This window comes from Pan troglodytes, chromosome 1, assembly GCF_028858775.2.
Source record: "Pan troglodytes isolate AG18354 chromosome 1, NHGRI_mPanTro3-v2.0_pri, whole genome shotgun sequence".
Taxonomy (NCBI): Eukaryota; Metazoa; Chordata; class Mammalia; order Primates; family Hominidae; genus Pan; species Pan troglodytes.
This window is the reverse complement of record NC_072398.2, coordinates 64,669,897-64,685,058: the sequence shown is the minus strand read 5'-3', so window position 1 is coordinate 64,685,058 and position 15,162 is coordinate 64,669,897. Positions and strand designations below refer to the sequence as shown.

Sequence of the window (15,162 nt, the reverse complement as noted above, 5' to 3'; positions counted from 1 at the left end):
AATATTCCTGTTAGCTAAAACAAGGATTTTCTTAGGAAATGATGAAGCCAGGTTTAATTTCTACTTAGTGAGAAGACTGCATTACCACCCCACTGTTAAGGTGCAGGTATTGTCAGTAGGGCAAGGATGGGTTTTCTTTTGTAAGGAATGCATTTGAAGGGATAGATTACAGACTCAGGGTAATGTGAACCTGTTTCCATGCTTGGGAATGTCCTCCCAGGTGATGGACATCCCTTAGGGGAAGCCTCAGGTAGGATAAGCAAAGCCTAGGTACTTATTTGCTTGTTTCTTAAAGAAACACAATAATAAAGACAAAAATGGTGTATGGATCAAACAGATGAAACCAGAAGAGTGTTAATATCCAGAAATGTATTCTCTAAGGCTCTGCCTAATTATATTAAAAGTAATTTGCAAATCTGGCCCTGAGTTTTCTGTAACCATATGAAAAGAAGAAACACTATCAGTTACAAGATTCTGTTATAGCCTGGGCAACATAGTGAGACCCCATCTCTGCAAAAAAGAAAAAAAAATAGTTGGGCATGGTGGCACACACCTGTCATCCTAGCTGTTGGGGAGACTGAGGCCAGAGGTTTGCTTGAGCCCAGGAGTTCAAGGTTGCAGTGAGCTATGATTGTGCCACCACACTCCAGCCTGGGCCACAGAGCGAGACCCTGCCTCAAAAACAAAAACAAAAAATTCAGTTATAAGAAAAGAAAAATATGTATCATTGCTTTGGACAAGTGCAGCAGTTCCTACAACTGAGAGAGAAATTTCTCCTTGTGAAGGGACATTGAGAGTTGACAATTTATCTTTGCTTGGGAAAACCGAGATATCTTCCTTAGCCTTTCTAGAAATAATTCTGTTTTGATGACTGCAGGCACGGAGCATTGTGAGACACCGCGTTTTACACATCTGGAGGAATTAACTCTCAGGATATACTCATCCCAAGATTCCTAAGAGCAAGTAAAGGAAACCTAATCTCTGTTATTCTTCCTGATATCTCTTTGGTGGACACCTGTTGCTGTGGTAATCCTGCAGTGTCCACCATGAAGTTTCTTCATTTCTTCAAGGGAAGGAGTGACTGGGACTTCATGCATGCTGAGATGTTATATGTATATACATGTGTGACAAAATATATGTGGGAGAAATTCTTAAAATGCTAATATTTGTCATCAAACCTAGAGGTGAAGCTCATCCTCACATCCCCGTAAAAATTATACAGAATATTTGCAGTCAGTTCTAGAATTTATTTGAACAAAATCTCATAGTATTAAGGATGACCAAAATAAGGGAGTGAAGCGTAGATGTCCTGTATTAACATATTGATGGTAGAGTTGAATTTTTTTAGGTTCATTAATGTGTTTGAAATCTGTAAAATATTTCTTTCTTGTTTTGACCAGCTATAGAGGTTGGTATTAAGTCTCTGAAGTAGCTCTGGTCAGACCTGACTGCACCAGAAAACTATGTTTCTGAAAAACGCCCAGGAACCCGAGGCATTGAGTCTGTAGATACAGCGGCTGGCTGTCTCACTGTGGGGACTCTTGGAGCGGGATATAGGAAATGAAGTGACAAGACTGTCAGCTTTGCCGTTACTCCTGGAGCCTTGTGAAGAAGTGTCTCTACCATGAAAATACGGTCCCTGTGTGGTGGGGTTATCTTCAGGCCTCTTTTCCCATTTATAGTTTGCTGGGAAGTCAAAAGGAAAAGGAGGAAGGAGATTCTCAAAATCAGAGAGGAGGAGCAGGGAAAGGTCACTCTGCCTTAAATTTGCCAGTTTTCCTGAAAATAATTTTTCTTTGTATACATATTGCAGTTGCTTCCTCCTTCATCTCAGGTAAACCTATTGACCATTGTGCCTTCTTGTGTGATTTAAAATAACATAATATTTATGTATACACAGAGAGCATTTGCAATAGAAGGTGTGCCTTGAGAACTGCAGAGTGCCTCTTCCCTGAACCTAACACTGGACCAGAGTTAAGAGTTGCTCAATAAATGCATGTTGAATTAGTTTCACTTTTTCTTTTTCTAGAGGATCTCTGTTGCTCAGGCTGGAGTGCAGGGGTACAACCATGGCTCACTGTGGCCTCGACTCCCAGGCTCAAGCGATCCTCCCTCTTCAGCCTCCCAAGTAGCTGGGACCACAGGCATGCCAACATGCCTGGCTAATTTTTCAATTTTTTGTTGAGACAAAGTCTTGTTATGTTGCCCGGGCTGGTCTTGAACTCCTGGGCTCAAGCATTTCTCCTGCCTCGGCGTTTCAAAGTGTGAGATGATAGGTGTAAGTCACTACGCTCGGCCGGATTTGATTTTAGACCCTGGGGAACCCATCTTTGGACTGTTTCTCAAAGAGAGGGCAGATATTATTCAGCAGAATCCTCATTGAGCATTGGTCTTACTGTGAGAATTACTGTGTTTGTGTGAACCAAAGCTTGACTATGTAAACCTGAACTAAGTGTAAGAGCCCTTCTGGTAGAAAAAAAAAAAATGACACTGTATTAGAAAGACAAAATCAGACAGCCTAACCAAACTATGTATTTGTCAATAAATGTTCAAGTTCCATGGTCTATTTTTATTTTCTTACATAGCTTTATTTAGCATCCTAGATTGACTTGTTTTTTGTTGATACTGTTCCTTTGTTAAAATCTTGGAAAACCATTCATTAAGTTTTATGACTTAGGAGCTAAAACTGATGGGTCTCATGACCAGCTTATTGGTTCTTTTGGCCACCTTTAGGTCAATTATGTAATGTTTTCTTCTTACTTTTGTGTGGGGGGAAAGCAAGCCACCTTTGCTTTCATGATTTTGTTTTTCAACGTTTGAGATAGTTTGTTAGATCAGAGGTACGTGTGATGAAGGTCAATACTTAATAAACAGTGCATTGGTTGTTGGATTGGCCACATGTGTAGTTTTGGGCTGCTATCTTCTTGGAACTTTCATTTTAAAAATGATGAGACATACCTTCCTTTGGTTCCTCCTGACCCTCACTCGACATGACATTGTTCCAGGCACTGGATCGTGGCCGTTGAGTAAAGTTGTGGGGTGTTGCATTGGAGATGGGCATAGGTAGCCCAAGTTTATGTGTTTAAAGAACACTAACCAGGAAGCCAGGAGGCAAGGACCTCTCCTGTTGGCTTTACTACTAATTAGGAATGTGACGGTAAAAAATCACTTAGCCTCTTTGGACCTTTTTCTTTTGACTCCTTACTCGGTAAGTGTCTAGACTAGTTTTCAAACTTAAGTGCACATCAGAATCATCTAGGAAGGTAATTGAAGCAACAGTTCCTGGGCTTTACTAACAGATAATCTGTTCAGTAGGTCTGGGATGGAGCCCTGAAATTTGCTTATTTTGCGTGTTCTGTTCTGATGGAGGTGGTCTGTGAGCCACGTTGCCAAAAACACATGGCGTAGGTCAGTGCTTTCCAAACTGTGGGAGGTGACCTATTAACGAGTCATTAAATCAATTTAGTAGATTTTGAAAAGCATTAAAAAAATGAAACAGAAGAGAAAGGAAATTATTGGAAGCATCATGGAGTGAAGCTCAATGAAGTTAGAAAGCCACCTCCTATATTTTTAGGTATTCGTTACAGCAACACGTTATTTCCAAGTCTGTACCTTCAAAAGTCTATTAGGCCTACTTATGGCAAATTGACTTGAATGTGCAAATCGAAGATTTTGAATTCATCCTTCTCCTGCAGCACTGATTACCTGTTTTACAGGTTTTAACATTGACAATGTCCCCTGAACTGCCACAGGATAGAAGTGTTGATCCCATCATTGCAAAAGAAACTTTTTCTTAGAATTAGAACATAGAGTAGGAAGATCCTTTCTACATCTTCTCAGGAATATAATCGGGAACCTTATTCCCTTCCACTTAGTGAAAACAATTTGGATAACATGTAAGTAACAGTCCTAGGCAAAAAGGATTGCCAGAGATGAACCAAACCACATCTTCATAGGAACAAAATCATCTTCCTAAAGAGATGATTTATTGAAAGGCGATCTAGATGGTCACCCCTGGCAAACTGAATATCTCTTTCTTCACTATTATTTGCTCCATAAATGTTTTTTTTGGATGAGTGCTTTCTAAAGCTATTTTATTCTAAGATTTTAAATAAGACTTTTACTCATTCAATAATTTGTTCCTTGAAGGAATCATGTATTTTAAGATTTTGTTTCCATTGCAGTGGATGATTTTAACCTATAAGAATTACAATGGGAAAAAATAAAATTTTATGAAAATTAATCAAAATGTTAGATTAGAAGGCAGTTGACAGAAATCATTAATTTAATTTAATTTAATTTATTATATATGTGCCTATGTGTGTCTAAGTGGGAAATGCTGTCTTCCAAGTAGCGTTGGTGATTTTTTATACTAATCCCAAATAATTTGTCATTGCTTAAAATTAAAAAAAAGCAAGAATGTCCAGCACAAATCACTTTTGGAACTCTTGAATTTCCCTTCAAAGTCAGGTAATGATCCTCATGAGAAAACTGGTTTCATTGCTTAAGGGCTACACCTCATTTTTATGAAAAGCAGTATTACTCAGCATGATCACCTACCTTATTTGGCAGGGTTGTCTCTGGATGCCTGTTGTTGCTTCCCAGAATGAAATATATCTTCAAAGAATGATAATCATCCCTGACCTATTGGAATGGGACACAGACTTCGGAGGCAGCTCAGAAGGAAGTGTTTCAAACATAATGGAGCAATGTTTTTCATCGTGTTACTGGAAGAAATGCTAGTTTCTAAAGATGACCACTCTTAGACATAAAATTCCTGGCACATTTGTTTTAAAACAAAAATTGGTCACACTTACTTGATGATTTTGATGGAAAAGTTGCCAATGAAGGGTCTGAGAAACAGGAGATTGGAATTAGGCCAGTTTAGTGACAAGGACCTGAATGGGTATTGCCTATATGATTCCTTCAAGGAAGGAATGATTGAATGAATGAAAATCTCTTGTGGGGTGTGTGTGTGTGAATTCCAGGTGATTTATACTCTCCTGTTTTTGGCTCAGTCGAAAGAGCAGTGCTTGACACTAAGAGGGAAGGGTGACTGTAGGCAAGGCAGGACATGCTGCAGACTCGGAGGATTACTGTCAGAGCCCTTTTCAGTGAAAAGAAAAGCTGCGTAAAAAGAAAATGGCCTTTGCTAGCATAAGGAAAAACGGTCAAAATTTAGAGCTGCTTCCATAGCGACAATGCTATTTTTTAAGTACAGTTAGATCTGAAATACACCCCTCCCCCAAAGACATCCATGTGTCAAGATAGCTCTCAGAGTAGCTACGGAATGCTTGTGAAGGCTTTTAATTTAACCCAGCTTGTTTATTTTACACTACAATAAAGTAAAAATATCTGCAAATTATAGACCTCAAAAATTTAGACTTTAGGTTTGGTATCTTATTTAACACAGTTTAAGCAGGGATTTAAAATTTGAGGTTTTTAGCACTTATCACAAAAGGAATTCTTGGTGTTTGTGTGTAATCTAACTTTGCATCTTTAAACTCAAAATATAGAACGAACAAGTAAAAGAAAAACTTCAGTTATTCACATGATACCTTGCAGTAGAAGATATTTCATCTGAATCAGGCAGTTTCAAACATCAGAATGCCAGATTCTTCTTCTCCCGCTTTCTCTAGTCACTGAGCTTGCCACCTCCCGTCTTGGAATGGTGAAAGCAAATGTTTTCTTATGCTGTATCTGGTGGAGAAACCACTATGGGAGTTTGTATAGAAGACATAATCAATGTGTTGGGATAAGGCCAGGTCTGACAGGGGATGGGGTATCGCTGCATGAATGTGTGGGGGCGGCAGAACTCTTTGCTGACCTCCCTCTCCTTTCAATGTCTTTGGTTCAAGAGTTGGTTAAGGTGGTGATGGTAGCCTCTGAGTGGGCATTCCCACCCTTGCTTAACCACACAGTCCCTATTCTTAGCCAAATAAGTGAGTGACTGGTTTGGAGTATTTCCCCTTTCCTGAAGAGAAGCTGACCCTTCTGGAAACTTTTGCTCATAGATCCTGTCTCCTTTGTGGCCTGTCATCAACTAAAACTTTGGTCCACCACTGTGCTGAATCAGAGGAAAGAACCTCCAATAGAGTTATCATAACTTCTCTTTTTTTTTTTTGGAGATAGGGTCTTACTCTGTCTCCCAGGGCTGGAATGCAGTGGCGCCATCATGGCTCACTGCAGCCTTGCCTCCTGGGCTCAGGTGATCTTCCCACCTCAGCCTCCCAAATAGCTGGCGTGTGCCACCATGCCTGGCTAATTTTTTGTATGTTTTTTGTAGAGATAGGGTTTCACCATGTTGCCCAGTCTGGTCTTGAACTCCTGGGCTGAAGCAATCTACCTGCCTTGGCCTCTCAAAGTGCTGTGATTACAGGCTTGAACCACTGTGCCCGGCGAAGTTATAACTTTTCTTCTGCGCTCTGGGAACTGCTGGACTTAGCTGTCTGACTTGACTTAGGTTTTGCTCTGTTGGGCTTGTGAAATGGCTCTCATACTACTCCTCAGAACTTGTTTGTGATCAAGAAATACTTGAATTTACAGAATGCCTTTCTTTTGTGGATTCATTAATTTTGACACAGATTTTTCTCATTTAATGTCAATATCCTCAGGCACTACAGAAGGCTTGGTGGCAGCACCAGTTTGTTGAGGCTTAGTGAAGAGGTCTGAGGCTCTCCTGGTCATGTAGCAGGTCTTCAGGGAGACTGATGTTGAATTTAGTAGCTCATTCCAGTTCCTGTTTCACAATCTACTACTGTTGGTTTGGCTATCACAATGTCAGAATGATTTTATAAGAATGACCATATGTTTTGTTATAAAAGTACAGCTTCTTTTTTGTGTGTGTATATGTGTCTGTGTGTTCTTGGGCCATGTTTTCTTTACATGAGTAACTGCACTCTAGAGGCTTTCCATAATATGTCCAAGGGGTCTTTCTGTTGTTTGGTGCTGTTGAAGAGGTGAATTAGTTTTATAATGAGGGAGGTAGAATGGGATGTCAAACAGCCCTGGATCTACAGAAAGCCCAGCACAGGCAGTCACGGTGGTGTGATCTTGGCTTACTTATTTCCTCTTTCCAAGCCTCTGTTTCCTCCTCTGTAACATTTGGATAATAATGTCTTGCTTACTGGCTTTTCGTGAAGATAAAATGAGAAGACATGTAAAACGATATCCTGTGCATAGTAAATTTTCACTAAACGGTGGCAGTCAAATGTTTTCGTACTGTAGTAACTCAGTTTCTTGGGTTGGTTTTTGTGGGGAAGATAACCCATTACCAGTTTACCATGCAGGGAGTATTGAATTCCTTATGGAGTCCTAAGAAGTTAGAGCAATAAAAGGTCTTATTCATTCACTCTACAGATATTTATTGAACACCTGCTACATACCAGGCACTTGAGGTTTCACTGAGCAATGCAAATCTCAGCCCTCGAGGAGCATATACTTTAGAACTGGAGGAAACAGACCATAAACAATACACACAGTCATGTCAGTTACGCTATATGTTTGAAAGTGTTTAGTACTAGGGGAAAAACAGAAAAAAAACCAGAGCTTAAAGGACATAAAATTTTAAATGAATCTAACTGGGAGGGTAACATTTATTCAAAACTTTGAAGGTGCTTGAGTTAGCCATGCAGCTATTTGAGGGAGGAACCTTCCAGGCCAGGGAACAGCCAATGCAGAGAGAGTCACTGGGCATCGAGGCCAGTGTGGCTGGAGGGATGAGCAAAGGGGAGAAAAAGAGGAGGCAAGGGCACAGCGCCAGATTGTGTGAGGCCCTGGAGGCCATTGAGGGCTTTGGTTTTTACTCAGAGGGAAGGTGAAGGGTTTCTAACAGGGAAATGACATATTCTGCCTTAGTTTTTATAGGATCACTGGCTGTGACTCAGAGTAAGCAGATGGAGACGTAGATGGCAGAGGACACCATTAATTCCTTCATGAGTTAGGATAGAATCTGGAGTCAGAGGTCAAATCCTGGGTCTGCTGCCATACCACTGTGAGTGTCAGACATCCAAAATGGAAGGAAGTTTTCAGGGAAATCTTGAAATATCTGATTACTCTCTAAGAGCCAGGATTTAGGTTGTGCAAGAAGAAAAAAAAATGCTGGTCTCATTTTTTTTTAACTAACAGTGTGTCTTTGGGGTATGAAAACTGAGGCATTTTTGTAGCCTAAAATTACTTTTGTGGGGGGGTGGGCCGGTTTTTCCACATGGCTGTGTGTTTTTAGATGGATTCTTCACGTAAGACATGGGATTTCATTACGTTGGCTCTGACATTTTATTAGACTTAAATTTTCTAGTTCTGGTTAGCTATAAAGTTCACTGTCAAGAAGTTATGGGACCAAAATACAAAATACTTCAGTGGTGCTGAAAGTTAGGCCTGTGGTAATAAATCATTGTTACCTAAAGAAAGACATCATTGCTAAGGTGTCTAATTTTAGATTATTAGGAGGAAAAAATAAATAGTTTGGTAGGCTTGCCTTACTATGAGGCCTTTTCATTTTTAACTCCCAGTCTCTCTACTTTACCTCTGCTTTGGGGAAATCCAAAAAATGTTTTATTTGGCATCAAAATGTACTTTTATCTGGCCTTTTGCTTAACCTGAAGTTGTTAAAAAATAAGTTGATGTCTAAAATAACCCCCCCACACAACATTAATCCTCCTTCAGTTGTAATTTTCTAAATATTTTTAAGCCCATGAGTTTTTTTTTAAATAAGAAAACCTGTAATATATAAAGATTAATCAGTACTCAGATACCAAGTTAATTATTTGAGGGAGGGATGATTGTCTGATTTTTGGATCATCTTGATCTTCTTGCTTCCTTTCTGTTACTTTGCCTATCTTGTGACCACAAATGCACCTACCCTTTCTATGTGACTGGGCTGAAAGAGGGAAAAGAGATGGGATTCATATTTGTCTATTTTCATCTATTAACTTCACAGTTTCACCATTGTTTTGGTGCATTTCTCTCTTCATTTCTCCCCGACCCAAGATTACACTTCTGCTTTAATACATTCTTTTGTTTTGTTTTAGAGACAGGGTCTTACTCTGTCACCCAGGCTGGAGGGTACTGGTGTGATCATAACTCACTGTAACCTCCAACTCCTGAGCTCAAGGGCCTGCCTCAGCCTCCCAAGGCATGCCACCATACCCAGCTAATTTTTAAATTTTTTGTAGAGATGGGGGTCTCACTGTGTTGCCCAGACTGGCCTTGAACTCCTGGGCTCAAGCAATCCTCTTACTTGGGCCTTCCAAAGTGCTGGACATGAACCACCGTTCTCAGCTTTGAATGTATATTCTTGAGGTGTTTCATCAAACCAAAAGTTGGCCATGAGAAAAATAAAATTCCTTTAGGCTTTAAAACAAAACAACAACAATATTCAACATATGCCAGCATTAGGAAATTTTTATTGTGTTTCAGATAATTTTTAATATAAAATTTCTTCCCACGTTTTTCCACCTCAGCTTTACAGGAAACCAAGAAAGTAAACGTGACAGTTTCTGATAAATATGTACTTGGGCGGTAGAAGTTTCTGTGTCTCAAGGTCTCCTTTTCTGTTTTTTTAACTACTCAGATGGAGTTACAGTCTTAAAAAATAAATCATAGTTTACCTCCTCCATGGGTGAGAAATTCAAGATGATGAGTTAGGATGAGTGGGAAATACTATTTACAGTGGAGCTGTCTGTAGTTTGGGGATGGTTTCTAATTTCAGCATTGAAGTGGTAATTAGTATAACAAATATCTCTGAACTTAAGCTGATGACCATTGTCTATGGTGCTTTATAAAGTCCGCTTCCCCATGAGTGCAAGGTCCTCTGGAAGCCATGTGGATATCTGTTCATTTGTATGCATGTGCGTGCATATGTGCATGGATGAAAGCATATAAATGCCAACTGTATATCCAAGGCTAACCTTGATGAAAGATATCAACTGAATACATGGGGAGCATTCTTGGAAGAAGTCCGATGGGATGGCTTTGGCTGATGGATAAGATTTCAGTGGGTCAAGATGGCTAGAGAAAGAGTATCAGGCAGAAAAAGGAATAAGCAATAGTGCAGCATCAGGGCCGTGTGGATGTTCCCGTTGCTGATCCTATCCTCCCCCGCTCATTTCCCTTTCGAAACTCAGCTCGAATATCACCTTGTCCTAGGTGTGTTCCTGAGGAAGGCTTTGTTTGAAATGCTTGCAGATTTTGGAATCAAACACTTGCCTTCCTCTTGGTCAAGTAGCTTAATAATAAGCAAAATTTGTGTAACACTGTAAGCCAGGCAGCATTCTTAGCACCTTGCATAGGTCTGGTCATTTAATCATAACAACATCCCTAATGAGGTAGGAGCTATTATTATTCTCATTTTACAGGTGGGGAACTGAGGTGTAGAAAGGGTAAGTAACTCGCTTCAGGACACACAGCTAGAAAGTAGAAGTACAAAGAGTAGAACACTGGTTCTTTGAGTTCAGAAACTATGCTCTTAACCACTACACTAGAACCTTGCTAGGCTGCAGTTTATTTGTAAAGCCTTGTGAAAAAATTTTCAGCACACTATTCAGCATGCGGTAGATAATTGGAAGTCTTTTCTATTGTTAATATTTCCTGTCTCCTCAGTTTGATTGATAGGATTTTCTTCCCATACATATCTCTCTGAGAGCATTGTTGCACTTTGCCATAACTGTTGAATTGTCTATTTCACATATTAGACAGAAAGCTTCTTGAGGTCACTCTACGTACAGAACTTGTCCCCCAATGGCTCGGTAAGTGTTGATGGACTGAACGAATAAAATGTTTTGTCTGGCACAGATTGACTTGCTGCAGGGAAAGCAGTCCTGTGGAGTGGTTCATACGCAAGACGTTAAGGCATGTACTACTAGGTTTTAATCCAGCCCCTACCATCCATTGGCATTATGTCTTGTGTAAACTATTTATCCTCCCTTAAGCCTCCACTTCCTTGTTTACTTAATGGGGACAATGAGTTGTTATAAAGAGCCAAGGAGACAATGTGTATCGGGATTTAACAGAATGCCTGGTTTATGATAAGCAATACACAATTACTTTTATTATTGCTGAATAACTGCTGAAAGTCAGGTACTCTGCTACTTGTTGGAGGTACAGAAATAAAGATTCCTCCCTCATTCAGGAACTTCACCAGTCTCATAGAAGAGAAGAATGGTCACCAAGTAAATTATAATCTATGCAATAATGTACAAAACAGATAACTTTGTGAGGATGAAAGGTGAAGAGAAGTCTTCATGATGGAGGATATATCCAAGATGGGTTTTGAAAAATGAATAAAAGTCCTTAAGGCAGAGCAGGAATGAAGCCTTCAAATACTGGGATTGTGGACTTAACTGAATAGGCAATGGGGAGCCACTGAGATTTTTTGAGTAGGAGGGTGACATCAACAGAACTGTCCTTTAGGAAGATTAATCTGACAAAAATATGTAGGATGAGTTAGTGGAGAGAGAAATGAGGAAATAAATATCACATAGACCTTTAGTGAAACCTCCTACACAGAATAGAAATCCATTCTGCAGCACCCCTTACAGATGGTTATCCAGCTGATGCCTGAACACACCAGGAAGGGGAAGTTCACTTCTTCCTTAAGCAGCTCCTTCTTTCCTTTCTTCCTTTCTCCCTATTTCAGTTTTTCCCTCCTCTCCAGCCAACCATCCATTCATCCCTCCTTCCATCTCTTCTTCCATCCATCCATCTACCTATTGATCCCTCCACTCATCCATCCACCCATCGTCCATCCATCCATCCATCCATCCATCCATCCATCAATCCATCATTTAAGGGTTTCCTTAATGCCTGTTACTGGGGTAGGTGCTGGCAACATAAAGTTTAATACAATAGTCCTGCCCTTGAGGATCTCACAGTCTAGTCTCATACTTGGTGTCCATTATTGAATAATTATTATTGTTGGAAAGTTCTTTTTTCCTTGGATTGAGTGAAATCTCCTTTATTTTAGGCCTGTCTCCTACTGGTCCTACTTTTCTAATTTTTTCTTGTAATACACTAACATTCTCTTTTTTTGTGATTGCTTTTATCATTTTTACAAACCGTATCATGGAGCTTCCTTGTCTTCTCTGTGGAAAATCCAGTTCCCTTAAAAGGGCCTCCTAAGGCTGAATTCATAAAACTTAAGGACTTTTGGAGCTGAGTGAGATTTTAGAAGTCATTTACAATTCATATCTCAGCCCTCATCACTTTACAGATAGGAGCTGAGTCACAAATAAGTTGTGACTTGCCTAAGATCGCAGAGCTAGTTAGTGGCAAAACTAGGACAAGAATTTAGGCTTTCCATTGTCCAGACTTGCAAGACTAGTGCTTTTTCAAACTGTCTGTCCTGATAACCCTTCCCAAACGTTCTGTAAATTTTCAATATCTCTCAAAATTGTGGAACCAGAAATGAAGTATGGTGTCTCAGATGCATTCTAACCTTGGTAGAGAGCTGTGATGAGAGTTAATAAAGGCCAACACTAAGAGAATGTGCCCGGCTCCATAAGCCTCATTATCTGCATTTTCTCATTCAGCCTCGCAACAGCCCTCATTTGTTGGGTTTAGTATGCTAATACTAAGATAGGGAAACTGAGCCCCAGAGGAGTGAAGTAATTTCCAGTTCACGGGCACACAGCCAGTAAGTGGAAGTACTGGAAATCAAATGCAGGGCTGTCAACTTCAAAGTCAGTGCACTGATTTCCTCCCACATAAGGGCCATTATTTACCATAATCTCCAACTGTAGTGAAAATACGTTAGCAGAAGCATAGTATTTGCGAGCACATGTTGAGTTTCTGGTTATCAGAACACCTAGCCCTGTATACCTTGAATGGGGCAGAGTCAGATGTTCTCCATCCTGCATTTGTGAACATCTTAAAAAACTTAGGTGGAGGTCTTTAACTTAATTTCTGTTAAATGTCACACCATTGGCTTTGCCCCATCTAATTAATAGTGGAATAAGGCTCATGAATGGGGCCTGAATGTTTGGGTGTGACTTCTGACTCTATCCCATGTGATTGGGTGATGTAATGTTCTTAGATGTCAATCAAGATTAGCCGTCCTGACCTCAGTGTGGGTATTAGATTAACTGAGATGGTGTATGTAGAAGGACTTCGCAAACCAGCAAATTGATGATAATCCTGATATCTTTTTTTTTTTTCTCCTTGAGACAAGGTCTCGTTCTGGCACCCAGGATGGAGTGCAGTGGTGTGATCTTGGCCCTGCAGCCTCCACCTCCTGGGTTCAAGCAATCCTCCTGCCTCAGCCTCCAGAGTAGCTGAGACTACAGGCATGCGCCACCATGCCTAATTTTTAAGTTTTTTGTAGAGACGAGGTCTCTCTGTGGTACCCAGGCTGATTCCAAACTCCTGGGCTCAAGCAATTTTCCCATCCTGGCCTCCCAAAGTGTTGGGATTACAGGCATGAGCTACCATGCCTGGCCCTGATCCTGGTGTCTTAAAATATGGAGTGTAGCCTGCCTTACCCATGGTCTCCAGCAGTCTTGCCTCCCTCTGTTGTTGCCTTATTCAGGTTTTTCCTGCTGCCAGGAATGCTGCCCTTTCCTCCCCTCTGTCACCCCTCAAAATGTTACTTAGCTTGAAAGGGCAAGGTCAGAGGCCAATTTTGAAAAACCTTTCCTTACTTGCCTGGCAGAATTAATTTTTCTTACCAGTAGACATTCACACAGCTTTGTTTACAGCACTGATATAGACCTTATCTCAGTCCGCCTTGAATTAGTATTTGTTATGTCCACACTTCCGCCACTAGAAGAGAGTTCCTTGAGAACGGAGACCATATAGTTTTTGTCTTTATGACTCTTCCCCTTCAGGGAGGCTATAAAGAGAGTCAAATAGTGATTCAATTGGGTCTTTGATATTGGCCATCCCACCCAGATTTATGTACTCAGCAGCTCTGCCAGTTTCCCTTCTGGCATCATCCCGATCAAGATAAAGATGTTGGAAAGGGCAGGGCCAAGGGCGGAGCCCTGGAGAAATGTGGCCCTGTGTTAAGCTCTTCCTCCAAATTATTACCCAATCATAAATTATCTCTGGCGTTGTTGTTATGTAATGGTGAGTCCTCAGAACAGTGCATGATCAATTCGTCTGTCCAGGATTACTGAGAAGTCTCCTAACTGGTGGTCTTCTACTTTCATGATCAGTTCGTCTGCCAGGATTACTGAGGAGTCTCCTAACTGGTGGTCTTCTACCTTCTCCCTCTAATTTATTCTGCAAGCACCCTCAGAGCGATCTTTTAAAAAGCCCGTCTGATTACATCGCTCCCCTGCTTCAAACCCTTCAGTAACACACCCCATTGGTGTCAGAGGAGGAACCCTGAGCGAGACCCACCCACCTCTCTCTGGGGTACGCTCCACCCTATTTCATCCCCACAGGTTGTCTTTCAGTTCTCTGAATGCCTGCATCTCCCTGCCTATGGGATTTCACTTAGGCTCTTTCTTCTTGAAACGGTCTTCCTCCTGTCTTTTAATTTGCAAACTTCTATCTTGATTCTTGGCTTAAATGTCATTTCCTCAGAGAAATCTTCCCTAATGTGCCTCTCTTAGCATCAAGTACTTTCCCTTCTGAATGCTGATAATTATTTGTATAATTATTCCTAATGCCTTTCCTTCCCAGTAGATTCTAAATTCCCTGGGAGCAGGCAGGGACCTTGTCTGTCTAACCAAGGCATACTCGGTGCGATAGCACAATGCCTGACACACTGTAGATGCTCATCTGATGATGGCTGGATAAACATAAAGTCTGAATTCATTTCTTCAACCTACGTTTATTGAGACCCTCCTGTGTGCAGGGGCTGGGTACTTAGGAGATTCATACAGGTAAAGGAACCACAGGAAGATGTCACCTTTGCTAGCACAGCCAATGGAGAGGATCAAGTTTCTAGGTCTACCCAGGGCTGGTGAAGGTAAAAATGTTATGTTTGAGCTGAATCCAGCTCTTATTTTACCCTTTTATTCACCAGATATCAGACTGGCACAAACACTGCCAAAATCTTGACACCCTAAGTGGACCAGACTTCCTGCTCACCAAGAACTCCGTCAAAACCAGGGTGTAAAAGTTAACTTGAGATGATATTCTTAGTGAATCCTTGTTAGTGCCTAGTGCTTACAAAAATCTGCTAAAGCTACTTTTTAGCTTTGACAGAAATCTCTCTAC

At 40.8% G+C, this 15,162-nt stretch overlaps 1 protein-coding gene across 2 annotated transcripts in view; it reads left to right on the top strand.

Annotated features, from left to right (window-relative positions):
* The window catches only part of C1H1orf21 (chromosome 1 C1orf21 homolog), a 241,417-nt gene that overhangs the window by 25,104 nt on the left and 201,151 nt on the right, over positions 1 to 15,162 (top strand). The window contains exon 2 of one of the 2 annotated variants that reach the window (XM_063788786.1): positions 878 to 963. The exons of the other annotated variant lie outside the window; for it this stretch is intronic. The gene's annotated coding sequence lies outside the window, so the exon portion shown is untranslated. The remainder of the gene's footprint in view (positions 1 to 877; positions 964 to 15,162) is intronic. 2 annotated transcript variants of the gene reach the window in all.